This window comes from Quercus suber, unplaced genomic scaffold (assembly GCF_002906115.3).
Source record: "Quercus suber isolate HL8 unplaced genomic scaffold, Cork oak 2.0 scaffold_980, whole genome shotgun sequence".
Taxonomy (NCBI): Eukaryota; Viridiplantae; Streptophyta; class Magnoliopsida; order Fagales; family Fagaceae; genus Quercus; species Quercus suber.
The window spans coordinates 99766-109085 of NW_027070395.1; the positions used below are offsets into that span (position 1 = coordinate 99766).

Consider the following 9320-nt stretch of genomic DNA (forward strand, 5'->3'; position numbering starts at 1 on the left):
TAAGATGTAGCTCAAAAGAAAAAAGTATGGAGTTTCAATTCGATTGAGTCTCGATCAATCAAGGAAGTGCTTTTGTAAGACCTTCAATCGAGTCTTGATCGATCGAAGCAAGTTTCTTAATACTTCTCAGTAGTGACTTGCTCAATTGAGATACAAGAAACCTGAAATCTAACTTGTTTTAATTGTGTGTTGCTATGTACTTTTTTGTGGCATACATACAAACATATAAAAGGCACTTTATAGCGCAACTACAATTGAGGTATTGCTGTGCATCTAAGAAGAAGAAAATCAAAACCTCAATTTCATCAAGACTAGCGAGAATAGAAAATCAATATCAAGACTCTGTTGTTGTGTGGTGATCAAGGTTGAAGTCACAAGAGCCTATTGCTAGCGTGTTATTGTGGAGATAGTCTTCATGGTGGTCTTTGGAGTAGGTCCTTGGAGTCATTGACACGGTTTGTAGAAGGTTTTCAAGATAAAAGAATCCACTTGGAGCTAATTATGAGCTCATGTTAGTAAGTATCTACTGTATAGAATCTAGGGTCATGAGTATGATTCATATTGCAAACTTCAATTCATGTAGTGAATTGCTTCTTAGGGTTAGGAAAACCCATAGAGTTATTTTCTTTACTGCTCATGGTAACTAACAGGTAATAACTGAGTTCATAATTGGCTAATTAAGAAATTGATAAATTTTGCTGTTTGTCCAAATTACTATTAAACTTGCACTTGTGTTGGTATGGTAAAACCTCTATGCTAGCTTGCTTATAAGAACTAAAGAAAGATGAAATTAACTAGTCCAATCTTATTGAAAAACAGTTAAATTTAATTTTTTACGTTATTTTCAACGAGTCCTTTTTCAATATTTTCTTTCACAGTTTCTTATTTTGTATTGGTCTTTATGGTATATTTTGCTTTACCTTTTCCTTTACCCAAAAAGTAAAGCAACTGCCAAGCTTAGGATTTTTGGTTAGTTTCTTGTGGAAGCAACACAACCACCCTGATTTAAATATGTCCTTTGCTTTCACCGTTGGCTACTTGTGAGTGAGAAATTATTCTGTACCATAGTGTGGAGGGTGGCAACTAATACCAATTACACATGTTCAACATATTACTCTAGCAAAAATAGTTAAGACAATCAAGTCAGTTATAAGGTTCTCTTTAATCAAGAAAAGCATATGCATAATTTTTTACATTTGTTCATCCAATGGATTCTGCATTAATAGTTTTAAATACCATTTCAAATTTCAGATAGCTATAAGCAAATTGTATCTCCCTGGATCCACACAATTTATCATCCAATTTGTACCTCGAGTTGCTATGTATGATTGAGACTGCCATAGTCTTCAATAGCCAATGTCAACTCCTCCCTACTATAAGAATTCCTTGGCCTTTGCAATGTCCTGTGCAAAAGAATTGAAGATGGTAATGCACACCACAGCCCCCTAGGCCAAATTCAACACTATATAATTACTATTCCAGCTAATATATTGCACAGATATGCTTGGAAAAAGTTAAGGGTAGATTAACAGAGAACACACTAAACAAAAGGGGGAAAAAAATCTTGCCTCAAGGTGAAAATGCTAAGTTGTGCGTATTGGATAGTAATAAGAACCCTTTCCAGTTGCATATCCTTCTAATTTTCATATATCACAATTATAAGAGCATTTCTATGGACCAAATATCTAAAACTACACTGGAAACACTTTATCATCAAATATACATAATATTAGAGATATATTACTGATCATCATGTTTATCAAATTGTGATATGAACAAACATTAGTATTAAACTCAAACTTACTGGAAACACTTTAATCACCAATACTCTAAATGCCACCACTTAATTACATTATCCTTAGAGTTTGGAACGGTTTGGATAAGGTTCAAGTATTCAACCATATTCACTGCAAAATCACGATCCATGTGCTAAAAAATCCAAAACTATTATACTACAAGAGATAAAATAAACGCTTGTTGATAACATAGAAAATGAAAACCTAATTTCAATTGCATACGTACTTGGTAATTACTGGAGAACCTTGTTGTATTTGGAATACAATGATATTTGTAAATCCATGATAGAGTCCTGTTATACAAATTTGAGTGTTGGAATGAGAAATGATAGTTCTTGTTAAAGGAGAATCATATACAGTTACCAAAACCTACCACAAGAACACCAGTAGTTGCCAAAATTACACCAAGAATGGATGAGGTAGTCAGAAATAACTCAATGTCTAACAATTAGCAAAAGAAATGTGGCCATACTACAATATATACTGTGTACTGTTTAAAATTGTATGAGCTTAATGTAACCAAGGTATATTGCAATAAAGCGTAGTAGAGTTTTATTGGAAAAACTAAAGGCAGCAACAACATTTTCCATTACTAGTGGAAAAGAAGAATTACATAGGATGCGGATATTAATGAATTTTACATAGGAAACCAAAGACAACTGTATTGAAGCAAGTATACTTCACTTTCACCCAAAAAAGAGAGCTACAAATAATAGAAATATAATCTTGGGGTGCTTTACTAAAAACTAATTTAGAGGTTGTGTAAGTGGTTATATTCATTATATCCTGTATAAAGTGCAATATTGTGTTGCCTGATATCCTACTGCAAACACACACAACTCAACTTAATTCCAATGTTGTCTTGTCAACCACAGCCTTTTGGATTTCATTTTTCTACCATGCCAAACAAGTGTAAAAAAGAAGCGTTGATAAATCTTTGCAAACAACATTACAACCCCAACAAAACACCACAGACAATTAACTTCACCCCACAAACCCTCTCTGAACTCATTGACCTTCACTTGTCAGAACCATTAACTAAAAAAATCCATACCGCAATTCAAAAAATCATTAACTTAACAAAACCCCATTCCACCTAGACTAAAATGGTAAAATCCCTCTTCAAAGAAAAAAATAGAACGAGTTGGGAATGTTATTTCAAAATATCACAAATTATAAACTCTGCAGTCAAAAAATCCAGTTTCTTGGAAGCTCTCTTTTACATGTAAAAGAAACTCACATTAGAGAGTTAGGAATCATAAAAGATTATTTCTCCAAATTACATACAAGCTCCTAATCGAGCCTGTTACTTGCAGTGAAGTGTGTCACATCACCAATATGTTGCTAAGATCAAAATAAATGCAGCATAGTTAAGGAGGCCAATAGTTCAGTTTCCATACCTTTCAACTAAACAAGAGTGTCAATGTCCAGAGGCAATATAAGAGAGTCTTGGGACTTGGATATCTTCAAAAATAAATCCCCATAAGATTCACATCCACCATGAACCTCACCTCATCGAACCCCTCTTTCTCCAATTTTCTTTGATTGCAAATAGTTCTCTCTGATTGGACTCTTTGCCTTCCTTGACCATGATCTTAAAGGTGTAGTTACAAGACATCAAACTAAAATAGAAACTTCTGATTCTTAAAAAAAAAAAATTCTGACGCAAAAAACCTATAGCATACTAGCATCCCATGTAGGTCATCACCTATTTCCCAATAAACATTGAAGGTTGAATTTTTCACCAGGGACAAAGTAGACTTTTGAGACGCACTCCTCTATAGTGGAGCCTACACTTCCTTCTTAGATACTAGTTGCAAGGAATCCACTAAATAGTTTGCCCAGATATGCAGAAACATGTTGTCTTTTTCATTGAGACTTTACAAAGTGATCACTAAGAGATTCTAAAGAGAAAATGGGCGTCATTGCAGGGTATTGAATATTTACTTTTAACATATCAATTACTTTTAAGAACTTAAATGTAATTTTACACCATTAATCTACAGAAATAATAAAACTACAAATTGGATTGACATTGATGTTCGTAAGAAGAAACATCATATTCATAAATGTTAATGGAGCGAATATAGCAAGTAATACAAGAAGTTATGAGTTTCAAGATCATAAAGAAGTCATGAAACTATTGATTAATATGATTACATGACATTTGCACTAAATATTAAGAATCTTACAACAATTACTTACAACACTGCCAAGTTTGTGTCACTACACCCCTAAGCTTGTACCCTTGGTGATCCAGGAATTGAAAGTACAAACCCTCCATCGCCTGTTCAATAGTAAAGGACCCAATACAACCCAAATCCAACAACAAACCCAAGTGCCATGAACACATACAACCAATCTACCTCAAGTCCACTAAAAACTTTGTGTTCTTTATTTTCAGTGTTTGGTTGTACATCCTTTATAGTGCAGTTATCAGTAATTGGAGGTCCACAAAGTTTGTTTCCAAAAAAATTGGATGCATTGAGACTTTGTAGTTAAGTGTTTGACGGGATTTTCCCAATCAAATTGGTGTTTGACAAGTTCAATTGACTTAAAAATGTCAAACTTGACATACTTTGAGGAATTTGACTAGAAAGTTGGTTGCTTGAGAAATCAATGGACTCCACTGATCCCAAATCACCTATTTTCTCAGGAATTCTTCCAGTCAAGATATTAAATGACAAATTCAATGATTGTAATCCTTTGAGACGAGTCACTTTTGCAGGGATCTCACTTGAGAAATTGTTGTTGGAAAGGTCTACAATTTTTACCAGTTGAAGAGTGGTGGAATACTCAAGATCTTTTCCCTTAATCACAACCAATTGACTTTCAAAAGGCATAGAATTATATCCTGTTGATGTGTGATATAAAAAAAAGGGATAATCTGAATTGGTACTTGTGGCCATGGCACTAAAATTGTGGAAACATCTAGGTATGCTTCCAAATAGCTTATTATGTGAAAGGTCCAAAATTTGGAGTGATGTTAGAGAACAGAGTTCTTCTGGGATGTAACCGTGAAAATTATTTGAGTGAAGGTTAAGAATCACCAAGCTTGAAAGTCTATGTCCTATCCAAGAAGGTATGCTTCCAACAAAATCATTCTTAGCAATATCAATGGTCACCAACTCTTTACAATTTATCAAAGATGATGGTAATTTTCTAGAGAATCTGTTGTTGTCTAGGCGCAAATACAAAAGATGAACCAAAGATCCAATGGATGTTGGAATACTACCAGTGAAATTGTTAATTTAAGGCATACAAGCTTTGCCACTTCATCCAACAATTACTTAATTTCCCTGATAAAAGATTTTTTCCAAGATTGAGAAACTCCATCCTTTTGGGCTTATTCATCTTGTAACACAAAAAGTGAGAAATAGATCCGGATAGTAAATTGCTAGAAAGATCAACAAAGCTCACATTAGAGGATATACAAGGTAATAGACTAGTGAAGTTATTTGAACTCATATCAGTTATTATTGCAGAATAGGACAAAATCATTGGCTTATGTGGAATCTCTCCATAAGGTCAAAAGTTGCTTTTGTGAACAGAGCCACAAAGGAAGTTTTGGCCCTAAATTCCATGATCCCAAATCTAAATGGTTGAGTTGAAAAGGAGGGGTCCAATTGTCACTTACTTAGATCAAATCTTGAAATCTAACAGTCTTATCATATTTATAGAACTGTAAAAGCCAAAGAAACCAATGTTAAGATATATTGGAGAAAAGGCATATACTCCTTATAATTAAGATATTTGTCATTTGAACAAAAACTAGCAAGCCCATATACTCTTTAAAATTAACCCAAACCATGTCCACAGCAAAAGAATTTCAATCAAAACCTAATTTTTCTAGGAAAATAAATTGAGAAAGAAAGAAGGTTGAGAATTGAAAAAAAAAAAAAATATATTCAAAAAATATGCAGAGCAAGAGGGATTTTAATCTGCTTTTGAAGAGGGTGGCATGCACGCTGTCCTTCCTACATTAATAACGGTGTCTATGGCAGGTCACTTCAGTCATCTGAATTTGAATCTTTGCTTAAACTTTCTCAGAATCCGATCTTCATTATCTAAATGGATGATGATATCATTTTTTTTTTTTTTTGACAGGTAATAAGTGTGGTTATATTGAGCAAAAATAATAAAATCATTTAGTTCATGATGATGAACACAAAGGAACAATGAAAGCAAAAGTACAAAAATCAAAAGGCTAGTCTAAGAGTAAGAAGGAACTCTATATTGGATGAACAATCTGAGGAACCCTAACACCTAGACAAATAAAAAAGAGTGCGCTGGCACAAAGCTTATAGATTATCCAATGAATTTTTGGTATCAATTCTTATATATATTGTTTTCCATTCTAATACTTCATCTGAGAACAATTACCCTAAACTGAAACACAATGAAAAAGAACCCAGAAATTTTTCCCATGATAAAAGACCAATTTCTTCCTTTTTCTGATTAGTATGATGAAAGACCTCTGTTACTTATTTAAAAAAAATGATAAAAGACCATGGTTACGGTGAATGCGGAATTACACAGTACCCAGCTGGCAGGATGGAGTTGATTTGGTTGTGTACTATGGAAATACCGCAGTAGTATCCAGTGGCAAACCAAGAGACACCATGTCTTGGAAAGTAATGGTAATTGAGTCACTATGACTCTAAGAAATCAAATTTTCTTTGAGGGCAGGATGTCGCCAGCACAACAGACTATCAAGGAAAGGTACAACACTAAGCTCAATCGCATCAAGAATAGGCTCAATATCATGCACTAGACCATAATTCACTTCCCATAGTTGCTGCCATCAGGTAATTTCAATTCAAGTTTTTGTATAGTGATCAGTACCTAGAGATTAATCTGAATGCTCTAAGCTGATTTGAGAAGCATTTAGCCAAAACCATTAATTTGTAGCTACATTATCCATGTTAAACTACACAAGAGTAACCATGATTTATAAGGAATTAGCAGATTTGACTTTTGAGGCCACTAAAGCAGTAATTGCATAAACACTGGTTCAGAAATTGGTTTAGCTAGGCATTTTCACGAACATTTTATATGAAACAATATCATAAGCTAATTTTATAGATCAGTCTCACAATTCAAAGTCTCTATTTCCATACCCATAACAACAATGCACAACCCATTCAAGCGAAAACTACCATACCCACAAAAAACAACACCTGTATGTAGGTACTGTGTTTGCATCACCCCATAACTTCCAACTTCCAGAATTAATCCACCAATACTAACAGTAACAAAAAGGTTGATATGGGCAACAAACAAAAGATCCTAGGTTGTAGAAACACCATTTACCAGTAACTAAAATGACAAGAAAAAAAAATGAAACTTTTTTGAGATGTAACAATCTAGTACACATTTTCATTCATGAAATAGCATATATAGTTCCATCGCATACTTTACGATACATAATAGTCACAGAGTCAGCTAACATGATAAATATCTTGTCCCACTAGTAACTCACATTTTCCTTCTACTTTACCATCATTCTTCCAACAACCAAAAGGGAACACAGGAAATAAATATAATAAAGAACAAAGACCTTAACTGAAACACAATGAGAAAGAACCCAGAAAGTTTTTTTTTCCAAGATAATAGACCAATGTCTGTTGCAATTCAAAATAGAAATAAAAGAAGAGAACCTAACCTTTCCTCTTCTTCCTTAGGGGGAATGGGCAAAATAAATGTGAAAATGATTTATATATAGTTAGTTAGGCAACGCTTGAAACTATAAGGGAAAGTAGACATCTCGAGTTTTAGAAAATCGAGATCCATTTACATAAATCTCGAGTTTTAGAAACTCGAGTTTTATGCAAAAAATTTTTTAGTTTTATCGCCTCTATAGTGACGTTTTTAAGTCCTATAGTGACGTTTTAAAACCCTATAGCAGCGTTTTTCTGCAAAATTTTTTCAGAAGTGTTCAATACTAGGTTCGGGTAGCCCTATAGTGGCGTTTTTATGCCCTATACTGACATTTTAAAGCCCTATAGCGGCGTTTTTCTGCTAAATTTTTTTATAACTCCATTTTTAAGTCCTATAGTGACGTTTTTAAGCCCTATAGTGACGTTTTCGGAACTCGAGTTTTTAAAACTCGATTTTCTCTTGGATTTTTTTTTTACATTCAAGCCTTAAAAACTTGATTTTTTTCTTGGAACTCGAGTTTTAGACACTCGAGATGCTAGTTTTCAATCCAAACACAAACCAGCAACTGACATTTCTTCCATCTTCAGAAAACCCAAATCCAAGCTAAGGCTAAGAGGCCATCGCTGGTGAGAATAGCGACGGCTTCGCCGAATGCCTTGTGGTTGGTGGGCTTTCCACGGCGGAGATAAGCATTGTCCATGCAAGGGAGATCGTCTTGGATGAGAGCGGCGGCACGGTGGCATCGACATCAACATCGACATCGACATCGGCGACTCCTTCGTGGCCAACTCCTCCGCCGCTACTGCTCCTCCAACTCAAACCCATTCTCCGTCGCTACCCCGAATTGTTGGGTCTCAAAAAATCCCCCATTCTTCTTCCATTTCCGATTCTTTCCCTCTCGGCGGAGTCATAGTGTTTGCTGTTTTGGGAAATGGGTTTGATCGGCGGGGTCTGTTGGTCGGTGGTGGTGGCGGTGGTTTTGGGATCTGGGTTTGATTTTGGTAGTCGTGGCTCATGGGTAGTCGTGGCTCTCCGTGAGTGAGGTGGTCGTGGCTCGTCGTGGGTCGCCGTGGGTGGGGTGGTCGTGGCTCGCCATGGGTGGTCTTGGCTCGCTCTGGGTCGGTTGGATTTGATGGGTTGGCTGGGTTGGATTCGATGGTGGCTGGGTTGGCTTCGATGGTTGTTGGGTTGGTTTAGCTGGTGGGTTTGTGGCTCGGATTCGATGGTGGGTTTGAGTTCTTGGGTTGTTGGGTATGGAGGTTTGGTAGTGAATTTTTTGGGCTTTGCGTGGGTATGAATTTTCTGGGTATGGAGGTTTGGTACTGAAGCGTATGGATCTTAGTGGTTTGCGTGGGTATGAATTTTCTGGATTTGTTCTTGTTCTCCTTCTGGGCTTTGAATTTTCTGGGGTTTTGAATTTTTTGGGGTTTTGAAAATGGATCTGTTGGTCGGTGGTGGTGGCGGTGGTTTTGGGATCTGGGTTTGATTGTGGTAGTGGTGGTGGTGGTTTTGGGATCTGGGTGTGATTAGAGGTTTATGGGTTTGTTGGAGATTGGTTTCTTTACTGGGTTTGTGGGTTTAATTTGCTGAAGATTTGGGTTTGAGTTCTTGGGTTGCTGAGTTTGAGTTCTTGATTTACTGGAGATTTGAGTTCTTGATTTCTTTATTCTTCCTGTTAGCATTTAATTTAATTTTTTCTTCTTGATTTCATTTATGTCCTAGGGATTTGGGTTTGAATTCTTGGCTGCTGGGATTGATTTGGGAAGAATATGAAGAATAAGTTGTAAAATGAAGAATAAAGTTATAAAATGAAGAACACTAAGAACATTAAGAAATTTTTTTTAATTAAAATTTTTAATTAAA

At 35.5% G+C, this 9320-nt stretch overlaps 1 long non-coding RNA gene across 1 annotated transcript; it reads right to left on the reverse strand.

Moving 5' to 3' along the window:
* Positions 1-1143: 1143 nt before the first annotated feature.
* Positions 1144-5842, reverse strand: LOC136065453 (uncharacterized). Its single transcript, XR_010627069.1, has 2 exons — positions 2023-5842; positions 1144-1907 (listed from the first exon to the last, which is right to left on the reverse strand). It is a non-coding gene; the product is annotated as an uncharacterized LOC136065453 (long non-coding RNA).
* Positions 5843-9320: the final 3478 nt, after the last annotated feature.